Genomic DNA, 26508 nt, shown 5'->3' on the forward strand with positions numbered 1-26508 from the left:
AATCTTAATTTTTAAATATCATGTAAAATTGTATTTTAGTGCATTCCAAGCCTGTTAGAATACTTATAAAAACAAGTTTATAAAAAACTATTGTAAATACATCCAATTATTTGAAGTGGTTATTTGAATGGTTATTTCCAGGTAATTGAATTTGTTTTATATTATTTTTTTCTGTTTTTTCAATAATTTTTACAAGCATTTTATTTTTTAAGATTCTTTTTTTTGTGAGATAAAATTGTATTTTTAGAGTGTAATACATGCAAAAATTAAGATACAAACATACATGATGTTAAGATGGGAAAACAGAGGCAGCAGAATTAATTAATCTATATATCAGTTTAGAGTAGTAATTGGCATGCTTTGAAGTATTTTACAGCTGCTAAAATGGACTAACATTTTAGGCTCAGAGTTCCTGATAAGCAGATAAACTTAGTTAACCAAGTTAACCAAGTAAACACAAACACAAAAATGTCTTATATAATTGGCAATTTTAATAAGTTAAAATCAAACGAGATGCTCGGAGTAAACACAACTGTCCCTTGTAATGGGGTGTAAGGGAATTTTGTTGGTCTTTACAAGAGGATACTGAATTACATTGTCAAACAAAATAGATAGGAAGTCTTTGTTGAATGGGCAGGATTTCAACTAAACCTGGAGGTTTGAATACCTGAATAGGCAGAGAGGACCTGGATGGACACATTTCTAACAGAGAAAATGACAGGAACGAAGCTCTGAGGGATGAATGAGCCCAACAAGTTTCAGATTAAGACAGTAAGAGCAGAGGGTTTGTACTGGAGAGACGTCGACAAGGGATGGCGTCCAAATGTCAACTACAAGACTCTTAAGGATAAAGATGAAGATGGAAAGAAGGAGAGAGGATGCGTTAAGTGCTGTTGGGGAGAAAGAGTCCACACCATTGTCTTAAAACACTGATTATACTTAGGAGGGAAATACACAAACAAAATTCAATTCTGTGTATTTAGAAGGAAAACCTTATAACATCATCTGATAATTGCTGCTCTTTATTGATGTTTTAGGGAATGCTGGAAGTTTCCTGGTCTATAAAATCAGAAAGCTCTTGGCAATTTTATTTTTCCCAGATAAAGATTTCATATGAGGACTAGAGACACTCTATTATTCCTAGAAGAGCATGTGGTACATTCAGGCATTATGTAAAATTCTGATGACATATAGAATTACATTTACCTGTGTTGAAGTTATCTTTAGTTGAAAAACTTCTAAATGTACTCAATTTTTATTGATGTATCAGAGGATACATCATCAGGTACCCTTATAATACTGCTATAACTGCCATATTGGTTACAAACTAGTTACCAGTGTGAACTGGCCATTTACTGCTTTAAATGTGGACTTCATAATGTGGAGTAGCAGTCTTAATCACCTTCTAAGTTTATAGAAAGGCTTTCCTGCAAGGAGAATATTTTCTGTTTACTACATGTAACTTCTATCCAAACAATATAGTCTACTTATACCTTTCAGATTATCCTCCAACCATTCAAATGGGAGTAATTTGAAGGAACTTCAAAACCAAGTGTTCCTGTTCTGACTTACACGACAATTCTTTATATTCCAGGAAAAAAATTCTCTTGGACTCAGAATCTTACATGTTCTATTTAGTTTCTCTATGTAAGACTTAAAAAAACTCTACTCCTGCCTGTAAATATTACATTGCAGGATTAACTGCCTGCTCTTCTGTGATGATAGAAAGACACTGAGGACAAGAAAGAAACCAAAGTTCTGACCTGACAGGCTGATTGCTTTCGAGTAAGAAAGTTAAACACCTGTCCAATGAAAATGTAAGAAAATGTATTATGTATAGGTATTCCTAGTAACAAAAAAGTGTTAGTTTAGTATTTAGCTTTTCATCTTAACTTTCTAAATGCTTAAAAAATGGAAACAAAAGAGCTGAGAGCTCTGTGCAAACCTGGGACACCTGGAGAAAAGGGCGCAAGGTGAGTTTCGTAAGATACTGTATGCTCTTCGAATTTAGAATTTTAATGACTTTTACTTGCTAAATGTTTGAATTTCCTGGATAATATTTCAAAAGTCAATCTGGATATTATTTATTCTAAATAATAGTGCTGTCACACCAGGACATATCATGATAAAGCTTTTGAAAAGTCAAGAAAATAAATAACCTTAAAAACAACAGGGGAGAAAATATAACTTATATATAGAAAAGAAAACAATTCAAATGACAGCATCTTTTTCATCAGAAAGCCAGGGAGAGAAACCAAGAAAGAGCTAGCAAAATGTTTGCCAAATGCTGAAAGAAAGGAATTACCAGCCCTGAATTTTATATCCAGCAAAAATATCCTTCAGAAAAGAAGAGGAGTTTAGACATTCTCAGATGAAGAAAACCTAAGAGAATCTGTTGCTCGTAGACCTACCCTAAAAGAATAGCAAAAGGAAATTTTATTAAAGAGAAAGAAAATTATAAAAGGAAACATCTTGAAATATCAGGAAAGAAGAAAGACTAACAAAGTCAATGTAAATGCACTAGGTTTCCCTTCTCTTCTTGATTGTTTTAAAATGTTTGACAGAGCAAAAGTAGAGTGTTGTCTGATGTGGATACCAGCATATGTAGAGGGATATTTAAGACAAATATAAACAGTGGAGACTAAGGACCTTAAAAGGAGGTAAAATTTCTATACTTCAAGTGAATTGGTGAAATATTAACGCCAGAAGACCTTGGCGGTGATGAAATAGTTCTGAATCTTGATGGAGATGGTGGTTAGAAGAATCCATACAAATGTGTTGAAGAAGTAGAAAACTATTCACACACACTGTACCCATGGAAATGCCTGGTTTTGATTTTGATGGTACTTACATAACACTCAGTCATGAGGGGGGACTCTGGGAAGGGCACATGGAACCTCTATCCACTATCTTTGCAACTTCCCATAAATCTGTATTTATTTCAAAATGAAAAGTTAAAACACACACACACACACAAACACTTGGAGAAACAAAGACCATTGTTTTGAAAGCTTTGCTTCTTACCGTACAAACTCTTAAGCTTTGATTCCGTTAAGAATGATCTTTGATTTTGAATTTGCAAATGATTGAGACTCCATGAATAGGCTTAAAAAAATCATTATCCAACCAACCTGTAAGTCCAACAATATGTCAAAAAAATCGATTCCCAGAAAATGTCTGAGTTACACCTTTCAAATTATTTTGAAATGGGTGTTCAAGCAGAAGTCAATTGAAGGAAACAACCATCCACACACACATGGACAGGAGCTAAACCAAAGGGACTATGATTCATTGTTTAAGGGGAAAAAAAATCTCTAGTTTTGAAATATGAAAAATCAAGACCTGTTTTGCTTTTATAAATTTTTGATTTTGAAATAATTCTAGATTCACAGGAGTTCGCTCAACTCTGTAGAGACAGGTCTCCCCCGTCACTGCGTCTTCCAAGGGCGATCTCTCACACAACCATGGTGTCCTGTCACAACCAAGACCCTGACTGTGGTGGTCCAGACCTCAGCCGCTGTGTGGGACCTGCCTGTCAGTTTCACTACACATGTAGCCTCGCGTGACCACCTCCAGGGTGAGGACGGTTGGGGTTAGGAGTGGGTGTGGCCTATGGAAAGGTGTAAAAAGGGTCTTGGGCTGAATTGCTTTCTACTATCAATCGTAGAATTTGGTTCTACTTAAGGTCTTGAAAACATATTTAGAGTAAGTTTTTGCTGTTGCCCCTGAGGTGAAATTCTCCGTGAATAAAGTCAAACTAAACAAGAAAGAAGACGGCAATTTTAAAAAGCTAATTTATTAAAATCGCAGTCTACCAACCTCTCTTCAGATTGTCTTACCATTTAAATCAAAATGTCTGGGAGGGAAAGTATTTGACCACAAATAGAATTCAAATGCCCTCTTGTGTTTCTTCACCTTATTAATTGCTTTAACATCCAAGTGCCTGCATTTACTGGCATAGAAAGATTCTGTTATTTATTGCCACTTATTGTGGAAGACCTTTGTTCTTTGTGTTTTTCAGCTCTGTTATTCTTAAGAGCCAGGAACTCGGACAGCTGCGGCCAGCCCTGTGCAGTTTGTTTAAAACAATAGGGAGAATCTCCTAGCAACCTCACATCCAGCTTCTGGTACCCTCCTGGAGATCACATTCCACACACAGCCTGCGCATCTCCACAGCTCACAGGGAGACAATACACTCACACACACACACACACACACCCACACACACAGAGTAACCCAAACTAGACTGACCTTCACCCTCCCAAAATAAATGGCCCTACTTTTCACATCCAGCGCATTTGTCCAACATGCAGAGCAGAGCTGGGTTGTTAACTCTGAAGTGCTTACAGAGATTTACAGTAATTAATTCCTTTACCTCCCCCCCCAATTGTGAAAGGTGTGCTTTTTAAAAATGTGGGTGTGCAGCCTCCAATGCTAAAATGGAAAAAAAATGCCCCTTACACTTTACTAAATATGTCATGCCTGATAACTAGTGATATGAACGGAGTTGCAGGAATCCAGGTTCGTTTGGAGCCAGTTTCCGAGCAAAGCGGAGGAATGGAACCAGCGTTGTTTGAATCGCGGTGACACCCAGGACGTCAGGCTGCTCCTGGGGTACTTCCCTCCCATCTACTCCCATTAATCAAGGGAGTGTGGTGGACAGTTGGGATGTTACTGGTCTCCGTGAGACACACTAATGGTATCAAACAGTGAGAAGGCTAGACTTCAACTCTGGGACTTTGTTTGTTTGGTTTTCCAGATCCAGATTGATTTAGGCAATCACTTAATTTCTTTATATTTGTATCCTCATCTGTGTAATGGAAACTTACACTAAATGATCACTAAGGTCTTGTCTCAGGTTAACATCCTATGATTGCGTAAATGGCGTTGGCTTTCCACAAGACTGTTTCATACAGAAAATTGAGAAGGAGGAAGTGGTGATGGTAGATAGTCTTTCCTCTCTCGTTAACTATCCCATTAGACCAAACGGTGCTGTCTGTAAACCTAGGAGAAAAAGGTGAATCAGAGGACCACAAACACCTGCCTAAGCCTGGTAAGATGTCAGGAGTACAGCTATGTTCAACTATTCCATGTAGTAATAAAAAGCTCTATCTGGAGCCTTTTGCAAGTTGGGGAATGATTTAGGGTCAAAGCAGAAAAAGAGAGAAATTCTAACGCAGAGGTCTCTAACTACAGCCTGTGGACCAAACCCAGCCGACTACTTAATTTTGTAAACAAAGGGGGTGGGAAGGGATAAATTTGGGAGTTTGAGATTTGCAACGGTTAACTACTATATATAAAAATCGATTAAAAATGAGTTTTTTCTGCATAGCACAAGGAACTATGTTCAGTGTCTTATAATAATCTTTGATGAAAAGGATGTGAAGGCGTATGTATGTATGTATGTATGTATGTATGTGCATGACTGGGACGCTGTGCTGTACACCAGAAACTGACACATTGTGACTGACTACACTTCAATTTAAAAAAAAAGATGTGCTGGAACACGGCTTCCCCATTTTCTTGCGTATACTCTACAGCTGCTTTTCCTGCTACGGTGGCAGAGTTAAGTTAAGAGTACGATGGCAGAAGTCAGATGTCACACAAAGCCGAAATATGTCCTATTTGGCCCTTTGCAGAAAAGTGTGTGGATTCTGTTGTAGTGTATGAGAACTTGGCTGTGTTTGTATATTTAGAGCTGAAATCAGTCAGCTCAACCACGTTATGAGCCTATCAATGAAAGAGAAAATTTTGTAAATATTGAATTGTAGAATTCAACGTTCTAGATACTCTATTGTTTCAATAGAGCAAATAGTCAAAAAGAAATTAAAGGCTGAACTGGGTTGGCAAGAACTGATGTCTTTGTCCTTAACTTTTCAAAATGGGCTGTATTGCCGTTAGGTTTTCTCATATGTATTCACAGCTAAATATTCAAAAACTGTTTGGAAACATCAAGGTTACCACGTTTGAAATGTAATATCTGTTCCAGGGACATTATGTGAAAATTTGGAGCCCCTCCAAGAGAAAAAATCCGCAGCAGTCACCCCCACAGAAAATGTGGAATTCAGGGACCTGGGCTGCATCGGTATCACTGACATTGATCAAATTTACTGTCATGATTGTGAGTTTTTACATCAGCAAGGTGAAGCTGATCCTTCCACATTGTGATACACTTGACCTCCACCTTACCACGATCAGCTCCGTGTTGTATGATTTCTCAATTGTATGTTAACTCCCTGAAGAATCTTTAAAAGAGAAATACAGAAAAATGTTAAAGCAATGGGAAAAGTAATGCTTATCTTTTTTATTTCTTCCTCATTTTTAATCCCTTCTACCTCACACCCTTACATAGCAAAATACATGGAGGTAGGCTTTTATCTTGCTGGGAAGTTCCTCAACACGCAGGTGATTTTCACTCTAATAGAAGGTACAATGTAGGTTAATAATTCATCTCCTGATGTTCTAGGAAGAATCTTGTAATGGAAACGGTCATCACTGCATCGTAGACCCAACCAGTTCCATCACCGTGGACTCGGAAAACAAAACTCTGCTTTCTGCTGAAACATCTGATGAAGGTAGCAGAGCGGATCGTATCCACCACGTTTCCTACAAGCTGGCCCCCGTGCGGGCTCTCCTGGGCTGGCCAGTCGCCGCCCACGTTGCCTGTCGCCTTGGCGAGTGGTGCTGTGATGCAGGCTGACAGCACGAATACAGGGAGGAGCTGGTCCAGAGGGGAGGAGGGGTCGAGGCAGAGGAAGGAAACCAGCAGTGGAAGGAGCAGCGTCCGACTCCACACGCTGAGAGGGACTGCAATGGAGGTGAGGACTTTTACCTACTCCCGTGTTATGGTCGACATATGGAAATGCACTTGATTAAAGTGATGGGGAAATGGACGTTCGCCAACAGGAAAATTAAAGCAAGAAAGAGATGCATGGATTTTGCACGATGATGTATATCCAGTTCCCACCCGCATTTGGCAATGATGAGATTTATTTACTCAGCTCTGACCTTTTATGCATTCTTTTGCCTCGTTGCTGGTCACATGTGCTGCTTCTGCCTGTAAATGTTGAGCTATCGTGACAGTGGAAGCCGTGAATCTGATGACCTGCTGCTGCCCGGGTTGGGTCCACAGAGTCTCTGTGATGGTCAAGTTCTCGGCTCTTCTCAAAGCAGCCGAGTCACCTGGAGACGGGGTCCTGAGTCTCAGGTCCTCGCCTTTGGATCTGCTCCCTGCAGCGGCATCCTTCGGTTTTGATTCTGCCCAACCATGCAGATTCTTCCGTGCTGCCCCCAGTGTTTTGCTTTTTGCTGCCATCTACTGGCGAAACCAACGACTGTACCTCAGACCCTCCCGACGACTTGAAACCGCTCTTCTCACTGGACCTCATGCATTTTATTACCAGACTTGAGTCAGCGCCCCCGGATCTGCCCTGCCCCAGTCGGAAGGCCTGCTCCCCTGCCTCCGTTGCCTGACTGTGCTGCCGGTAGCCCGAGAAAAGGACCCTAGAGATCAGTGAGATGAAAATGCCACTGTCCACAAGGGTTTGTGTTCTGTTAGTTTTACTAAAAGTGCATTTTTCCATGTGTGTTTTGCCGCATTCTCAGAGACCTGACTGTCTGGTTAAGGAACGCGCACTGGCGACAGAGGCTCATGTTAGTGAAGAGGCCAGTCTCTTTACAGAGTCTAGATCGAAGCAGCAAGTTCACACGGGCATCCCCATCAGACACACTTGAGATTTAACCCTGGCGCCACCATAATAAGAAGCGTTACTGAGAAAAAGTTACTCAAGTAATTCTAAGTCTCAGGTCCCTGACTTTAAAATTGTGGTGACACTACTGTCATCCTGATGCAGGTTGTGAAGAATAAGAAAATAATGCATGAATGTACTTACCCCAGGGCCAGGGCCCCAGACCTCAGCCGTAGGAGGACTGACTGCTGTCCTGGACCACACACACCAAAGGCAGAATCCTTAGGTCAAATTATGGTGAAACTGAACGAAAACACCCCCTTCCTCTTTTTCTAAAACACAGTTCTGGTCTATGACATCATCTTCATGTTATCTCTTCCCTGCCTACCAGAATTCTTTGTCCACAGAGGATGAGTCACACATGTCACGGTCCCACTGGACACCAGCCGGAGGGAAACCCAGGATGCAAAAGGAAAATGGAAGGAACGTTTGTGTTCTCTGATGCAGAGGGAACAAGCATGTCTTTTTTTTTTTTTTAACCATAAATATGCAATTTAAAAGAACTTGCATTTCAGCGATTTATACTATACCTTCTGCTTTTAATTTCAAGGTTTCCGGAAACTGAAATGTTTAAATCATCAGAAGAGACATAGCTGATCAAGTTGAAAGAAGCCAGTTGCTAAGAGAGGTTCATTAATGGACTCTTAACCCAGTGACATTTGTCAGCAATGTTGTTCTGTGTCTGTGGCAAACTTACCACTAAAAGCACTCAATACATAGCGTGTATGTATAATTGGAAAAGAAATGCGGGCCTATTTAATTGGGTTCTGGTGCATTTATCCTGCCTGTGCCCTCATGGAAGCTCGTCCTGAACATTTGCTCAGTTGAACCATGACCGACTTCATGTAAAGCAGATTGATTTGTTCTTACAGCCTCAGTACATTAATAAAAATGCCTAACAAAAATAGCAAGGTAGCAAGTCCTACTCAGATGCCTTGGACTTAGCATTTACTGGCATTTGTTTTTCTGAATGTAAAAAAAAAGATTGTTTTTAAAAACCTAAAGTTCAAAGGCTGCAAATTAAGGAAAACTTCCCATGATAAGGATAGTGCTTGCCTTGCAATTTGAAATTTTTAAGACCCATTCACCCAATCATCTTTAGAATCGGTGAAAATTCTGATGGTAGGTTACAGCCTTTCCGTGGGAATAAAAGTTAATAGAACTTATTAGTGTGTAGCAATGAAAGCACAACAAAATCTTGATTTCCATTCTGTGAAATGCTTCAATCCTAATGTCCTACTCTGCTCAGGCTGCTATAAGGAAATATCAGGGACTGTTTCTTTAAGCAAACAACGGAAACTTATTTCTCACAGTTCTGGAGGCTGGGAAGCCAAGACCAAGCTGCAGCCAACTCAGTTCCTGGTGAGGGCCCTGTGCTGGGCTTGCAGACGGCCTCCTTCTTGCTCTGTGTCCACATCAAGGGCAGAGAGAGAAAGAAGGAGCTCTAGGGGGCTCTTCTTATAAGGACACTAATCCTACCAGAGTAGGGCCCCATCCTTTTGACCTTATTTAACCTCAGTTACTTCCTATGTGTCCTGTCTCCAACTATTGTCACACTGGGGTTCAGGGCTCTCAATAGATGAATTTTGGGGGTGCACAACCAGTCTGTGACACCCAACCTATATTTTTGGGTGGAAATACAATTCTCAGTGTTGTGTGTATTAGCTTTGTACATTCCATCAGTGTCTACTCATGCATGGATACCTTGTATCAAAACACAAAACTAGAGAAGACGAGTGCTTCCAGGGAGGTGCAACTATATTCTAAAAGGTTAGACATTTGTTACTTAAAAAATAACGTGTAAGGAGATTTCTGTAAAGTCAATATATTAAAATATAAGTGAACGTGGGAATGAATGCATTGTGATACACCCGCCTTCTAAGAACTCTTTGCAAATGCTGATTATGTCATTACGTGGGAAAGAAAACACACAAAATATACATAAGGCTATCCCGAGGATATTTAAATTAAGCCCTTTGCAATGAAACCAACAGCAAGTAAGAGACAGGGATGCAGAGGTAGTTTGTCACAATTTCAAAGTATCAACAGAATGGAAGGCTCGTTTGAAGTCAGCAGAACTTCCATTATGTTTTAATTAGCACAGAAATCTCACATACCTCATTTGATTTCTTCCCATACAACATCTCTTTGGGGGAAAAAAAAAACTCAAGTAGTATATTATTATTTCCTACTCATTTAAAGAAACTAGTCTAAAATGATCATGCATTTGTTGAAGTTCCATCAATATGTGGGAAGTTGTCAGAGTATTCAGGTAACTACAAGTCTAAGTGTCCTGACTCAACATCTAAACAGCATCATCTCATTTGCTGCTTGTTTGTTTACAACTTTAAGATTACTATTAATAGGAAAGTCAAGCAAGTAAATTTCAACCCTGTTATAGTTGGTTATTTATTCAAATAGTTATTTACTGTGCAAACTGCTAATCTTATCATGCAGATTTCTATAATTCCTCCCTTTCCATTTATGATTTTCACTATAATTCCTCCTGTTGTTAAATGAATAGAACATGTTCCCTTTCAAAGAGAAAGAAAGATAAAAAAAAACCCTCAAAGTCTTTTATTTGAGTTGTAAATTACTTGAGCACGTGACTGTCAGTGATCTCCCCTGACGGGAAGTCTGAGCGTCTGACGTTCTGCGATGGTCCCGGGGATTATGCCCTAAAAGATGCCCTTGGTGCTTACCACCTCTTACCTGCAGAGTACTCCCCACTCAGTGCCAAGGGAGTGGTTTTGCGTCAACATCATTTGCAACTATGGACAGAACCTTCTTTGTTTCTATTTAAATAATTACATCTGCCTTGCTGTCACGCCTGCGTATTGGAATGAGGATTAACATAAAGATGGAGGAATTTCCAGTGCAATCTGAAACCAGAGCTGACAAGCAGCTTTTGTGACTTACCGTTTAAACTCAGCCCACATTTATGTAAGATGCTGAATTAAACCGAAGAATAATCATCCCATAGAATGGGGAAGAAAGAAAAAAATTTGCATCCATTAGAATGTCTGAACCATAACATTTTATAAATATTTATTCCTTCGACTCAACTCCACCTTTTTAAATAGCATTTCTTTTAGGAACACAATGCTTATCTCAGCTCCAATAAAAGTCATTCCTAAAATGAGGCCAGCAAAGAGTTTCTCCCAGTATAAGCTGTACATTTCTTTCAACTGAAGCTCATGAAAATAATAGACTTATCTCTGCTGTGAAGGGTCACTGCCCATGATGTGGTCAGAGATTCGGGGCTTGGAGCTCGTTAAGAGAGGTACAGAAAGTCCTTGGGCATTCCCAGGTACAAATGCAAGGAAAATGGCTCACGGCAGTCCGTCGATAGGACTCCTTAAGGCTCCCGTGAAGCAACATAAGGAATTAATAGACAATATTAAATCATGCCAAAACTCTTCCTCAAAGCAGAACGCTCTATGTTAAACAGGCTAAATGTGTACTGAAAGGTGGAAGCCAAACCAAATGCATGAAAAATCTAACTTTTCCATCCTTCCTAATAATAAATTTAACAATTCTTCCTAATGTTAACATAGAGTAAGAAAGAAACCATGAATCCACAGAAATATGAAGTCTTTTTCTACTTGGTAGAAATGCTAGAGAAAAGATTTTTTTAAATTAGACTGCTCATTTCTTTTCATGTCTCACTAATATTCAACTCGTGACTTAATTCAGTTTAGCATTGTACAGCAGGAACAAATGACTAAATGTGAAAGAGATAACTTTGGAAGGGGGTGGCTTCTGAAGGAATCACACGGGTAAATGTGGAAAAGTTGGCCAAGATCCTATGAAAAAATGTATTGAAGGGGATATCAATGTAAGAAAAAAAAAAAGGTGGAATCATTGATTTGATCTTGTGCTCAGTGGGAGTGTGAAAATTGGATCTTGGAGGCAGCAGAGGAGAGGAAAAAGGGCTTGGTTTAAGGCCCTGAAGTGAAATAACATCGCAGACAGCAATGGAAACCACACAGCCTTGAGCAGTTCAATAAAACACCGCAGATCAGGGTACGTATTATGGGAAGACGCTAGAAAAGTTAATAACGGAATATCTGAGCCACGGCTCGCAGGCAAGGACCCACCATCTGGAGAACAGGGTGATGCACACAAAGGTAGCTGCCAAGAATAAAGTTGAAAGGGAATGGGGAATATAAAACAGTTTTGGGGCCGAAGTAGACAGACTCAACCGTGGAAAACAAGGTTGTTTAACAACCATCAAAACTCCTTGGGCAGAAAGTTAAACTCCAAGAGAAAAATAATTGTCAAAGCGCCAGCCAGTAGTAAATGATGGCTAATTAAAGAAAGACCTTCTTCTATGAAAAATCACATTGGCTACTTTATATCCTACATAGGACATTATACTTACATCAACAGTGCATGTGCTATAATATTTTAAGTGGAATGCCTGGTATTTGAATTACTCAGTGTTGGGTGATGTTGTCATGATGTTTTATCTTCCTCGAATGAGTGTGTTACACTTAAAAGGAAAATGAACACGGTCAGATCAGGCTGAATAAATCTAATTAGGTCATTCCGTACAGCTTCGCTAGAGCTGTGTTTTCCCCGTCGTTTGCTGACTGACCTTGTAATCTGTCCGGGTGGCAGTGTGGTCTGGAAGCAAGAGGTTGACATTCCTTTCTAATGAGTCAACTTCCCAGCCTATAACAATATCAAATGTCTTTTATATCAAACAAAGCGAAGCTATACGCTGGAGAAAATGACCCAGGTGCCTTGGGTTTAACATCAGTTCAGTCCTTCTGTCCTTTCCTGCTGCACTGGGAGCCGTTCCAGATGCTGCCCCTGTGTCTGATCCAACATCCTGGACTAAGAAGTCAAGACGAATTTGAAAATAGTTTATTTCAGAAGCTAGAGGATCACAATGTGGGTGCTCACAAGATTCTTCAACGTGTCATTAATAGTTACTGCAGAATCATCCAGGTCGGTTAACTGGTTCACGTAAAGAAATTTAGAGTTCAGCCACTAAATGCACGGTCCAATTTGTGCAAATTATGATTTCTTTTTATTACTCCTAATTTTATTCTTGAATTTTGTGGTCTCCTGTAAAAAGTGATTTCTCTAAGGAATGTACGCCCACTGATGTGTGGATGCTTTGACCACCTTGTGAATGCAACTTGCTTCCTTATGAAACAGAATGATAAATTTTGTGGTGGTGTCTATCATTCCTGGCCCTGGTGCTGCAGCATGCTAAAATCATATGATTACAAATAACAGACAAGAAGAAATAGGGAAAGGAAGGTGTGTCTGAGTACACTTCTGTCATCACACAGCACGCCCCCCAGAGCCACAAACCAAAAAATGGGCTTATTCTTTCCCCCTCCATCTTCATTAGGTCAACATCAGCCAGATGACTGTTTGGAGGGACACAGTGGCCACCGGTCAGCGGTCTGTCCATCTCTGTGAAGCATGGTCAGCTCCCGCTGGTTCACATCATACCCACTGGTTTGTAACGACCCAGTCCTCCTGTGGTCTGTGCTACCCTAGTCTGAGCCTAGAAAGTTCACTCCTAAGATAGTGGTGAAATATTCTTTCCTTGTTCCAAACACAGTATTTTTTACTGCCTTGGCTAAATTTACTGCATAATGAATTTTTATAACCCCACCATTAACTTCCCATGAATTGTTGCAGATCCTTCTTCTCTTGTGCTTGGAGGAACATCAAGTATTACTGAAGGTCTGCGTTCTGAGGGGGTCTCCCATGATGTAGAAGCTCCAGTTGACAGTGTGGGTTTTGTAGTCATCAGGACTAGTCACCAACCCTCTGCCTTCTCACTCGGGGCACCTGACCGGATTGCATTTCTTCTCTTCCACTGATATTACTTGCCATCTGATTTGCTTTGGCCAATGAACTGGGCAGGAGTGAACTGTTGGACTTTCCAGGGAAAGTTTAATGAGCCCTGTGTCCTTCCCTCTGCCTCCCTCACCGTCATGGCCCCATCAGCTCGGGCCCTGGAGTGAAGACAACAGGTGCAGTGCAGTCACCTGAGTGAAAATTAAATGCATTATTTTCTTAATCCATGAGATTTAGGGCTTACAACTACAGAACCTGGTTATCTTGATTGAGGTGCTTGAAGAACCACTAAGGCTGGAAGCCTATTTCAAGATTAATTAAGAAATTATTTGGATTAGAAAAATATGATAATAATACAGATAACTCTTGAAACAGTCTTTATTTTAAAGTCCATTTTGTCTAATATAAGTGTTGCTGCTCCAGCTTTCTTCTGGTTTCCTTTTCCCAGCCACTCATTTTCAGCCTGTATGTGTCCCTAGCTCTGATGCGGGTCTCTTGTAGACAGCGTATATACTGGTCTTGTTTTTGTATCCATTGAGCCAGTCTTTGTCTTTTGGTTGGAGTGTTTAATCCATCTACAGTTAAGGTAATTAGTGATACGTACATTCTCGCTGCCATTTTTGTTTTTGTAGGTCTTTTTTTCTCTTTCTTCTTTTTGCTCTCCTCTCTTGTGATTTGATGACTATAGACTTACATTTGGATTCCTCTTTCTTTTGTGTGTGCCTATCTATTATATGTTTTTGGTTTGCAGTTACCACAAGGTTTTGGTGTAGAAGTCTCTCTCTATATATACATGATTGTGTTAAATTGCTGATCTCTTAATTTCAAATGCATTTTAGATATCCTGCATTCGTCCCCAATAGCTCTTTAAAAATGTGTAAACTAGATCTTCCTGATAAAGTAATTCTTCTAGAAATAATACTTTCAATACATTGATAAGTGTATGGCCAGATACAGATTGTGCCATGTGAAATTGCCCATATTGGACCCATTTCTTACTTAAAAGTAGCAATTTTGTATGGTTTGCCATAATAAATGTGTCTTCTGTTTTGTATCTAAGGGAAATTCACATTGTGTTTTTAGTGAGCTGGTTGCTGAAAAGAGATGATTACTCACATTTAGTATTTGGTTGGAGTTTAACTTTATTTCATTAATGCCTTATGTTGAGGACATTAAAAAGTTAGGCCAAATAACACAGTGTGATTAACAAACGTTTGTCTTTTGCAGACATGATCTAATGCATTTTTTTACAGTTTTTGTTTTTTAACATGTTAACTTGCTCGCTGCAGGACACATTCTTGAGAGCATAGACAAGAGTTATGTCACTTAAAATGCAATGACAGGGCTATTATGTTTGTTTTGAAGTTTTTGCCAATGAAATATAAGATAACAAATTAGCCACTATGGCTCATTATGTTAAATTTATGCATTAAGAGAGCTTGTAAAATGATTAAAGGGCAATCTTTTATTCTTAGAGTTGGAATATTTTCATTAAAAGCATATATAAAATTTTGACTATTGCTTAGGTTTTAAATTATTGAAATAACATTCTATTAGGGGCAACCCCAATCCAGTAGATTGAGATAGCTTACAAGAGGAACACTCAAAACGTTTTACTAATTTTCTCTAACTCAGTTTCTGAACCCTACCAAAATTAAGTCAAATTTAAGATTCTAGCTCTACATGCTTTGGGAAGATGTGACTTTCTGGCTTAAGGAAAAGAAGTTCGAGAATGATTTATAAAACTTTAAAATTTCCAGACGTAACTTCTCATAAAACTCTTTGGATATCAAATGCAATAGCATTTACCAAACATTTTGATGAGTTAAGTGTAAATGAATCAGTAACATAAGGATTAAATTTCCCTACAAATACACAAGAGCTTGAAAAATTAGGGGAAGGAGTGCCTTGGCAGGATTCAGTTGGGTTTTGTCAAATCCAAAGAGTTTCAAAACTACGTTTTGAAGTTTTTCTGAAACTGAAACCTCACTATTTTTGATCATCTTTTGTTACAAGTCCAAACTGAAGCGTGTTTCCAAGTTCTATCGGTGATAAACAAACTGAAAGTAGCTCGGACCAGGACCACAGGTGCACTTTCGCAAATAGTTTTATAGCCTTAAGGGATTCATCGTACCGTTTTCCTACAAATGTCCCTTAGAGTTATAAAAACTAAAACTGGAGGAAGGTGGTCAAGGGTGTAAATTTTCAATTAAAAGGTGGACAAATACTAAGAAAGTGATGTATGAATGGTGGCCACAGGCAGCACTGCTGTACAGCACAGAGGGAGATGCTGACAGGGATCTAAGAATTCTCATCCCAAGGAGAATTTCTTCTCTTTCTTTTTCTTTTTATTGCATCTGTATGAGATGATGGATTTAACTAAACTTTTCACAGTAATCAATTCACAAAATACGTAAGTCAAACCATTGTACTGTACACCTTAAACTTGTACAGAGATGTGTATCAGTTATATCTCAATAAAACTGGAAAATATGAAATAAAAAGAAATTCCAGGAAGTAACAAAAGTAGAAAACAAATAACCTGACTCCACAGGTTCTCAAATTTTCTGTTATCAGTAATAATTTCACAATGTTCCTATGCCAAAGGAAACCTCTAGCAGGTTCATTTATTAAGTAGTTAGGTCTACACAATAAGTTTTAATATCCCAACAACTTAGTGGTCATGTTCAAAGACACTACACATAAATTTTTTTTTAAATAATAGTTTTGTTTTTTTCTTAAGTAACCACAATTACTAATGGGTTATGTGTGCCTAGTGAAGTCCTACACAACTTCTCAGTCCTTGAAACCTGATTAGTCATTACCTCATTTCCTGTTTTACTCTGATTTTCTAATAGCATTTGGTGTTTATTGTATTTTTTTAAAAAGTTAAAACTTAAAAAAAAAAAATCCCAGGTTGGTAGAGATATTAACATCACTGAGAGGAATGTATCATGAAATACATGGAAACTGTGAACTACCTTGACCTAGTAGCTCAGATGTCCAAGAAATGTTGAGTGTTTCTATGTTTCTTTTAGAAATATATTCCATATGTGTCTATGAGCTCACTATGGCACCCAGGGTACCTTAGGGCAGAGTTTGAGAACTGTGGGTTTTATCAGTTCTGTTAAGTTATCTTCCAATCATTTCAGGATTTTCAGTATCCATTTATTTATAATCAAGCAAGTATTGACAGGAGTGAAGCCAACAGTAACAAAAATGACTTTTACTGAACACTAAAAGTAGTATTTTATAATGTACGACAATATATTCTTATACTTACAAAAGTTGTAATGAATTAAGAAAATAATACAGTCACTGGAGCTTATGTTTTTCATAACGAACAACATAATTTACTATAACATATGTATGTATAACATAACAATGTTAACAATACATTTGAAGGAATGTTAACTAACATTTAATAGAATTTTTTGTTTTTTTAACTGAAAATATGAGAATCAACATCTATGTTAGTGACAAACTTCATGAAAAGATTTTTTTAAGGGAGAATTAATTTGGCATTATTTCATTACATTTGAAAAAAGTTTTAAATATAGTGTAGAACACAGTAGTTTAAGGAGAAAATAAAATAACATTTGTTCATCTTGGTGTTCTTCACACATATTGCGTCTAAAATTAAGTAAATGGATTTTACTGCAGAAGGAGTCTGCAAAGGAGCCTGTCTACGAGGTTTTAAGGACTAAGCAAAAGCTTCTCTTTAAGGTAATGTTATCATGAAATTTTTTCAGACTAGGCATATACATAATTTTTAGTCACAATTCAAATGTCTTGCTAAAAACTTTAGTTAATGGAAGTCACGTGTGTGTATGCATAGTAAGCAAATACTCACAAGACTTAAGAAAGTCCCTATGAGTAAGTCTGGAGGAATATATAGTGCATCTGCCCGATGGATATAAATATTTATAGAAGACCTACCGTGGACTGGCCAGATTCTGGGTGCTCGGGGTGGAGAAGTAAACACTACAACGAGGGATCATTTCCATCCTAAAGCTTTCATGTCAACAAAGGAAACCGTCGATGCGATGAGTAAGCAGACTACCTCGAGAATGAGTAGGAAATCCATGCTGAGAAGGAAAAGTAAATTAGTGGAAGGTGAAAGGAAGTGTTGGGGGAGGGTTGAAAATTTAGAAGATCTAGACAGAAGGGCCTTCGGGAGAATGTGAAGGAAGAAACAAAAGAAGTAAAAGAGGGAACCCTGGGGAGATCTCGAGGAAGGGCAGGCCAGGAAGAAAAAGACCCAGGAGCAATGGTCCTCTCTGGGAAGGCCCCTGCTGATGCCACGGTCAGCATCCTGAAGCCAAGCGAGAGAGACGGAGCGCGCCAGAAGCAAACTCAGAGAGGCACCCTGGGGCAAGGCCACACCGGTGAGAGGAGAGGCCTCCGGGGGTCTCCGAGAGCAGCACTGCTGGGGGGTGACACGGACGCCAACAGCATCGCTTCAGCGCCGGGACTGTGCACACAGGGAGGCTAGTCACAGAACAAGACGAGAGATAAGGGGGTCCTGGACCTGGAGGGTGATAACAGAAGGGGTGAGGTTCTGTACATACTTTGAAGATCTATTTGCCCCATCCAGTAGGGCCAAATGCAGTCATTTAAATTAAAATTTTAGTTACTAAAAATGAAGTAAAACTAAAAATTCAGTTAGCTCCGTGAGCCCACGGTGCCGTTGGACAGCACAGATCATTGACATTTTTCATCAGTGTAGAAAGACATTTGGGCAGCCCTCATAGAACGAAGGGTATTTCCTGACACATCTGAAGTGGGATCTGAGGGGAAGAAAGCAGTCAAGGACGGTGTTCAGCCTGAGCAGTTAGAAAAATTGAGTACAAGGATGGAAAAGCATGAGAAAAGCAGGTTTGGAGGAAATACCAGGAGCTTGGTTTTTGAAACGTTCAACTGAAGGGGCTTATTAGGCATCCGATAAAGATCTCAAGTGTGAGTCCAGCTTGAAGGGCGAAGTCTGGGCGGGGCGGCCGAAGCAGGTTGCTGCGTGCCAGTCAGTCTTCCGGACTCTTGCACAGTGCACTCAGTTTCCACAACAATCTCTGGGGCCAGGTACGGTTCTCCCCATTTTATCCATGAAGAAAGTACGCCCTGGGGCATACCACTTCTTGTGAGATGCTGAGGATGAGGATCCATGAGATTTCTCCCCATCTACAGAGGAAGCTGACTCAAAATAAAGCCAAACAAACACAAGAAGTGTGGAGAGATGCAGAAAGAGGGAGAAAGAGAGAGATCCTGACTCCTGCAGCATTCCTTTTGAGTCTGGGAGCTAATCCAAGGGTCATTCTCACCCTATGAGGCAAAAAACTGAAAGCATTGTGGCCTGAAAATTCAGGAATAGTACAATCTATGAGGTCTTATTTCAAATGTGAGATGCTGTAGCTTTCTAAGAAAATGTAGTAGATTTGTTAATGCTAAGGAAATCTTGTATATATTTTTACTTTATCCATGAGATAACTACTCCTAGAAATAATTTTAAAACAAAACCTGCTCTCTCTCTTAGCTTACATTAAATATAAACCTTCTATAAAATATTTTCCAAAGAAATTCTTATCTCTTTTGGTCTGGATTACTGTGTCTAATGCATTATCATTAAAATAACTTTATCTTTTCTGTTAAATAAACTTGCTGAAGTGTAACTTACATTTATAAAAGTGCACAAATGGTAAGCTTGCAGTTGGCAAGGTGAAAATACCATTTCGCTTTACAGTTTCATAAGGTGAAAAAAAAAACCCATGTACTCAGTCTTCATAGATCAAAAGCCTCAGAACCCCCCTTTATACAACACAATGCCATCATTAGCCCCTCCTCCCCCAGGATTACTATTATGCTGACCTCAAATAACAGTACATTTCTCTCAACTGGTTTTAAATTCCCTGTAAAAAGAAACATACAGCATACGGTCTTTTGTGTCTGGTTTCTGTCACTCACCATGCTGTTGGGTAGTGGTAATTTGTGGATTCTCATGCTCTCAAATATTCCATTATATAAACACAACGCAATTTATTTATTCATTCCATCACTGGTGGACATTTTTTCCAGTTGGAGCTATTATGAATAGCGTTGCTATTTGCATTCATTTACATGTGTTTTGGGGAATACATGCACACTTCTTTGCTAGGAATATACCTATGAATGACATTGCTAGAGTATAGTCGTGTTATGCAGGTGTTCTGTTTAAATACATACTGCTAAACAGCTCCCAGCATTATTGGTGTTAATGTTTCTTTAAAACAGGATAATATATGAATGGAAACTAATAATTCTAAAGATTATTTCCACCCCCCTCTTCCCATCCAGGAAATTGTTTGATATTACCTACTTTTCTATTGTGTAAGTAATGTAATTACCCTTTGGATACAGAAATTTTAATTTTACCTAAGTATGATATCAAACTAAGCAAGCCTAACCACAAACTTCTGTATTAAAATTTCTAATGATAGTGTATAAACATAGAAATCTGTTGTTTTCTACTATTGTGTGAAAAAATAAAACATTATCCTTTTGGCTTATTAATAACGTTTTACTGAGGGTCAAATAACATAGTAGATGTGAGTGAAATCCCTTAGGGGTAGATCCCCATTTACAGTTGATTGTGTACGTCCCGTAGACTTGCTAAACTGAGGAGACACGGTATCTGCCCCCGCCCCTTCCCACATACCCAGTAGACCATGGTGGGGCAGCAAGAGGGGAAGATGGAAACCAGACATGAATTCCTGGTCCACAGCGTTTCTGAAATCCAGCCTGGTGACTGTCAGACATTTTCTCATTAGGTCCCCAAAATATAATTTTAATTGCCCCTCTGCTTCTTCCTCTGGACGCTTGGTTCTGCCCTCTGAGTCGTTCTTTCCTCATGAAAGGTAAGTCTTGTTTTCAGCAGAGTAGTTTTCTTGTACGGTTAACTGCTAGGAGAATTGTGGGGGGCAAAGGAAAATCCAACAACCTCTTTTCACTCTGTTCTGTGACTTTATAGACTCCCTGTGAATGTCACTGGAGTCACTCCATTAGACAAAACCAAGTCCATAAATCTTTCAGACATAAACCCTTAAGCTGCCCTTTAACAAACCTTTTGTGTGACTGACTACCCCTCTGAGGTACTGCCATTGGTCTTTCTAAAGGCTGACCAAAGATGGGATAGTAACACTCTCAGATTCATCGGTAGACCATCTGTCTTTTCGGCAATGCCATGGAACTGATCTTTCTCAAAGACATCTCTTGATTTTAGCATCATTTATCAGTTGGAGAAGCTAAGAATTTTCACAACCATCATGTTCTGGCTCCTTCTCTCAATGTCTTGCTCCCCTTTCACACTTTACAACAGAGAAGGAAGGAAGGAAAAAAGGAAGGAAGGAAGGAAGGAAGGAAGGAAGGAAGGAAGGAAGGAAGGAAGGAAGGAAGGAAAGAAAGAAAGAAAGAAAGAAAGAAAGAAAGAAAGAAAGAAAGAAAGAAAGAAAGAAAGAAAGAAAGAAAGAAAGAAAGAAAAAGAAAGAAAGAAGAGGAAGAAAGAGGAAGGGAGAGAGAAAGAGGAAGGAAGGCTGGAAATCAGGCAGGATTAAACAAGTTGCTTGGCAATCTCCCTAGCTACATACACGTTCCATTAGAGACATTTTCTATGCTGTGTGTTATTGCAGGTGACAGTACTGCTAGATTTCCAGTCATTACGTATCGAGGATCCTCCTTTTCTCCAGCATCTAATAACACCTTGTTCACTTTTGGGGCGTGGGGGGCGCTCTCACTGCTGGCAACATCCTCACAGTCCAGATCTCTACCGTCTCTCTGAAGCAATTCAGGCTTTCTCTAACAAACTCCACAAAGTCATTCTCTACTGCTTGTTGTCTTACAGCTTCTGTAAATCAGAATCTGGCCCCAGATTGACTGGCCCAGGATTTCTTGAAAGGCTGTAATCAAGGTGTTAGACAGGGTTACAGTTATCTCAAGGATCAAACTGGACAGGAACCAAGACCACTCACATGTCTGGAAAGGAAGAAAGGAAGATGATGTGGTCAAAATGTCTTGGAATCTTTCAAATGACAGGCCTTCTGGCAAATACACTGACAGCAAATTCTAACACAGAGCACTACTCTGTGGTCTGTGTTGGTGGGGTGTGCCTGGTCTGTTTAGGTGTGCGTACAGTAAACAAAGCTTGAATCTGTGAAGTACGGGGTGTACCTCCCAGGAAAATGTCATGTAAGCTACATAACTCTCAGAGTACAAAATAGAAATATTTTAAAATTGAGGAGGGGAAGGTAGAGCTTAGCAGTAGAGCACACGCTTAGCATGCATGAGGTCCTGGGCTCAATGTCCAGTATCTCCACTAAAAATTTTTTAAAATTTAAAAGTTAAATAAATTAAATGCAAACAACTCTGTTTTAGTAAGTGTATATCCCTTAGAGCCTTCACAGGTTAATCTGTGCAAGAGAACGTAGTCATGGGGAAAAAAGACGGGTCTGAGAACCAGCACTCGTGGTCTTAGACTTTTTCTGCTTCTTCTGTGACCCATGATTTACTTGTACTCTTTACTAAATAATTAGTAAAACTTGATCTTCAGTAAGATCTCTAATATTTTCAGTGGTGACTTGATAATCTATTTTATGTTAGAAACAATCCAAAGAGAGATAAAACATGCACAATGATATAGAGAAACAAAATTGCCCAATAACAATCTAACTAGATGTGCTCTCGAGGTCAAAGACTATAAAGCTACTTACCAATCTTTTCAATTGATTTTTTTGTTGTGTGTTTGTTTGCATGTGTGTTTTCTTAAAAATGTGTAAAGAGTATTTGAATACATAAAACTTAGAAATTTCTGATTTTTGCATAAAAAAATAAAAAACTAGGGCAAAAGAGAGCTTTGTACACAAAGGCAATCCTTAACATCTATGAACTTTTTAAATGATTTCCCAAATAGAAAATTGAGGGAGGAAGGGGGGGTTATAGCTCAAATGGTAGAGTGCATGCTTAGCACACACAAGGTCCTGAGTTTAATCTCCAGTACCTCCTCCAAAAATAAATAAATAAGAAAACCTAGTTACCCACCCCCACCAATAAAAAGGAAAAAAGAAAAGAAAATTGAGGGAGGAAAAAAAGAACCAACACATGTGACCAATAACTGAAATGAAAAAAAAAAAAAAAAGAAATGCAGCAGGTCAAAATGCAAATTTAAGGAAGGTGCTACTACTTTTTATCTAACAAATATTAAAGACGTTTTTCCAATGAGTAATGCCCAGTGTTTTCTAGGGAGAATGGATGTGGTCACTGTCACTAAGATAAAAGCTCATGCATTTTATATCTACAGGGAAATCTTACCTTATGCTTCATAACTTTGTAAATGCCCCTCTGTCTTGACCAGCTATTTTCACTTCTATAAATTTAGAGTAATATTCTGAGATATAGAGAGATTTATGTAGAAAAATGTTAATGATACACAATGTAAAATATAACTGTCCAAAATTAGGAGAATGCTTTCATAAAGTCAGATACATCTACGGAGTCCATATGATCTAAAAATTTAAAATTACATTATAGAATCATCATCATAATAATTACTGTTTGCTAATGGTAGCTAATGCTCACTGTGTGTTTCTTAAATGTCATGTGCTGTGTCCACAAATATTGATGTAATTGTGTATACGTGTAAGAGGCAGACTAGGTAGTCATGTCTGAGTTGTTTGCTTATGGACAACTTCTTTTATCTCTTTTATATATCTTTGTATGTTAAAGCTTCTCTATGGTAGGTGCTTTTCATTTAATAACCACAGAGGAAATGTCACAAAAATCAAAGGAACTAGGATGCTTTCCATTTTACACTGTCTAGTCGAGCAATTGGTACAGGGGTGTTAAATCAATCTCTAGGCTGTATGTTTTCTACTGTAGCAAAAAAAGATACAAAGGCCAACATTTTCTTATCCTCTATTCCTTGCCTTCAAGTTGAATATTATGATTTTAGGAGAAAAATGTGTATGTACTTGTTATGTATGTATCTCAAACGCATGGCTTGTCTTTTGGACCATGTCTGGACACTCCAGTAATGGTTTCCTGGCAACAAAGGGATGGTATTCTGTGAGCACAGTTATTTATTCTTCACGCTGTACTGAGAACAATGCTGGGTGCTGTGACACAAGGTTGGAAGATGAAGGCTCCTGGGAAGAAAGAGACATTAATCACGCACCTTCTAAATCATCCTCTCAGAGTTTATAGCTCCCAGAGCCAATGTCCACATTTCTTTGGCCTCCAAAAAAAAGATATCAAGCCTCATTCTGCCTATAAAACTGTCTTGCAAAACATTCAAGGAAAAGCAAACCAGGTAACAAACAAGACAAGAAATATAAACAAAAGAACATTGTTCCTGGCTATATTTTTTATTCGATTCTGATAAACCAAATTGTGTGATCATCAAAAGTCTATGTATCTTAGGCCATTTACAACACTTACTCATAGAGTGAGGAACACCTTTCATCCGTTTTCCTTCTATACCAGTTTTAGGCAAAGACAACTCAACTCTTCCTCCAGAAAAATAAGCTTCTAGACAGATCAGCCTGGAGAGACTTGGCTGTCCCCTCCAAGAGCTTAAATCTGGCCACCGTGTAATAAAAAGAAGCATACGAGTCCTCCCAGTACTGTGTCAACGCTCCTCTGTGTGCGGCGGTTGGACAGTTGACTTTGACTTTGACTTTTTGAAAAGACTTTAATCTCTATGCTTCTGTGAGCCCATGATTTGACAATTCGTGACCTTCCTTCTGCCTTACACCTGTTTCCTTCCCTCTGGTTTGGTTTGGAAGTACTCACAGAAACGGGGTCTGAAGTGGTCAGCCTTGGCAACAGCGCCTTTTAACAAATAATGAAATGGTGTTCAAAAACAAATGATCATTTAACATTTCTTCTACTAATTAACTTTTTTTTTACACCTAAGAGTCCTGTGTGGTTTTAAGGACAGCACAGTCTCATGGGACTATATTCGGCTGAATAGCCTCCCGGCCAGAGCAAAGAGCAGCTCTCTAACACAGTTACGCGGGACGTAATTGAGGACTCAAGTGCCAAATGGTGCATGCTGGAAATTTCACACGTACGGTTAATACTGTCTTCAGTGACGGCAATATGTTATTTAATTCCACCTGAAGCACACTCTTGGGTAATCAGACAGGGATGTCTTAAATGATTTGTTGGTTAGGATGTTTCTTCACTTGCATTTTAAATATTAATCATCAGAGTTTATAAAATAAACACGGCACACTGGCGAGGGCAGCTCATTTGGTGCAGCCACTTCCAAAGTAGAAAAGGGAGGAGGAATTGGGTCATTCAGCATTCTGCCTGGAATTGCATCTCTCACTGCAGACTTAATTAGAGCTGCTGACTCATTTCAGTCTCTGCTCATTCTTGCTCCGGCACGATGAGTTTTTATTACACAAGCAAACTCATTAACACCTTCTTTAACTTCGCTTTAAATTTATTGATTTAATTACATGAATTTGCAGTGGTAAACGTGCAACTCTAAGGCATCTATTTTCATATTTCAATTTCCAAAAGTACACTCTTAGAATGCAGGGAGCTAGTTCCAATAGTTCTCATGGGAAGTGAGTGAAGTTAGGTACCATTGCTTTAGTTCAAATGATAAGTACTAAAAAAAAAAAAAAAAAAAAAAAAACCCACAGAAAGAGACCTTTTATTAAATATTGGTAATAATCAAGAAATGAATGGAAATACATATTTGTATTTTTATATTTGTAACACATGGCACTAAATTAGTATTTATACTGCATTTACTACATACAAGGGTTCAAAAGTTTATGTGAATAATGTTCTCAAAATGAAGAAAGAGGAGAGTGAGATGGGTGATTAGACAAGCGTATGACCCTGGCTGGTTATCAACAAAGGGAACAAAGTGTCAGGCTGCTGAAAAACAGGACATTTTCTCTTGTCCCACAGCTGGCCCCTTGGTTCCAAGGACATCACCCTCCAACAGGATGCCTATATTGCACAACTGCTCCACTGATCTCAAGGACATACCCCAGCATCTCTTTCTTTGTTCTCCTTCCTGCCGAAGTTTCTGCTTTAGGGCTGAGCTCCGTGGGGGGAAGAGCCCATTAGAGAAGGTGACGGCACCACTGGAATGAAGATAAGGATGGCAGAGCTGTCCAGTAAAAGACCCCGTGGTCCCATCCGGGGCTGGAGCTGTCTCCACCGGCTCCCTGGCTGGCGGCTCCCCACTCCAGGGCTTTCCCTCTCCCCTTCTCTCCTCTTTTTGAGCAATAGACCAGCCTTTCACTTTGTCTCTCTGCCTCTGCTGAGAATTCCTTCTCAACCAGCAGGCAAGGACCACACTTCCAGCAGGCTTTCTCATTGGGGAATCTCTCTATCTGCTAAAAAAAGGATTTGAGAGGTTTAGACACAAGCAGCCTGTCAGCCAGATTCCCACAGTCAGCATTCTGCTCCAAGGCCAACATCCGCCCAGGACAGAAAGTATTGAAAGAAGAAGTAAACACAATAAAATGATTTCAATAGCCTCCCTGGTGGCTGTTGGGTCTGAAAGTTTTTGCCTGTCTTTTTTTAATCAATCTGCATTTCCTACTTGGGCACCAACTTCCTAATTTCTGTCACCGTGAGTTACTTTTGCCAGTTCTTGGACTTTAGGTAAATGGTATCATATTTATAGAGAGAAGAGAAGTTTTAAAGTCCAATTATTAGCATGGCACTATTAACACCTCAAACTTACTGTTACACAAAAACCAACACTTAATCTGGGCAAGATGTCCAGAAATATTTTGTCAAGAATAATCACCAATGGGAAGAAAACCTGTTATCCTTCAAACGTTTAAACCGCATCAATATGTTACAGAAACAATTTTATCATCAAAATTCTCCAAGCATTTAGGACCATGGTGAGCCATAACTACAGGTTTTAAGTAATTTT

The sequence above is a fragment of the Camelus ferus genome, chromosome 2 (genome assembly GCF_009834535.1).
Source record: "Camelus ferus isolate YT-003-E chromosome 2, BCGSAC_Cfer_1.0, whole genome shotgun sequence".
NCBI lineage: Eukaryota > Metazoa > Chordata > Mammalia > Artiodactyla > Camelidae > Camelus > Camelus ferus.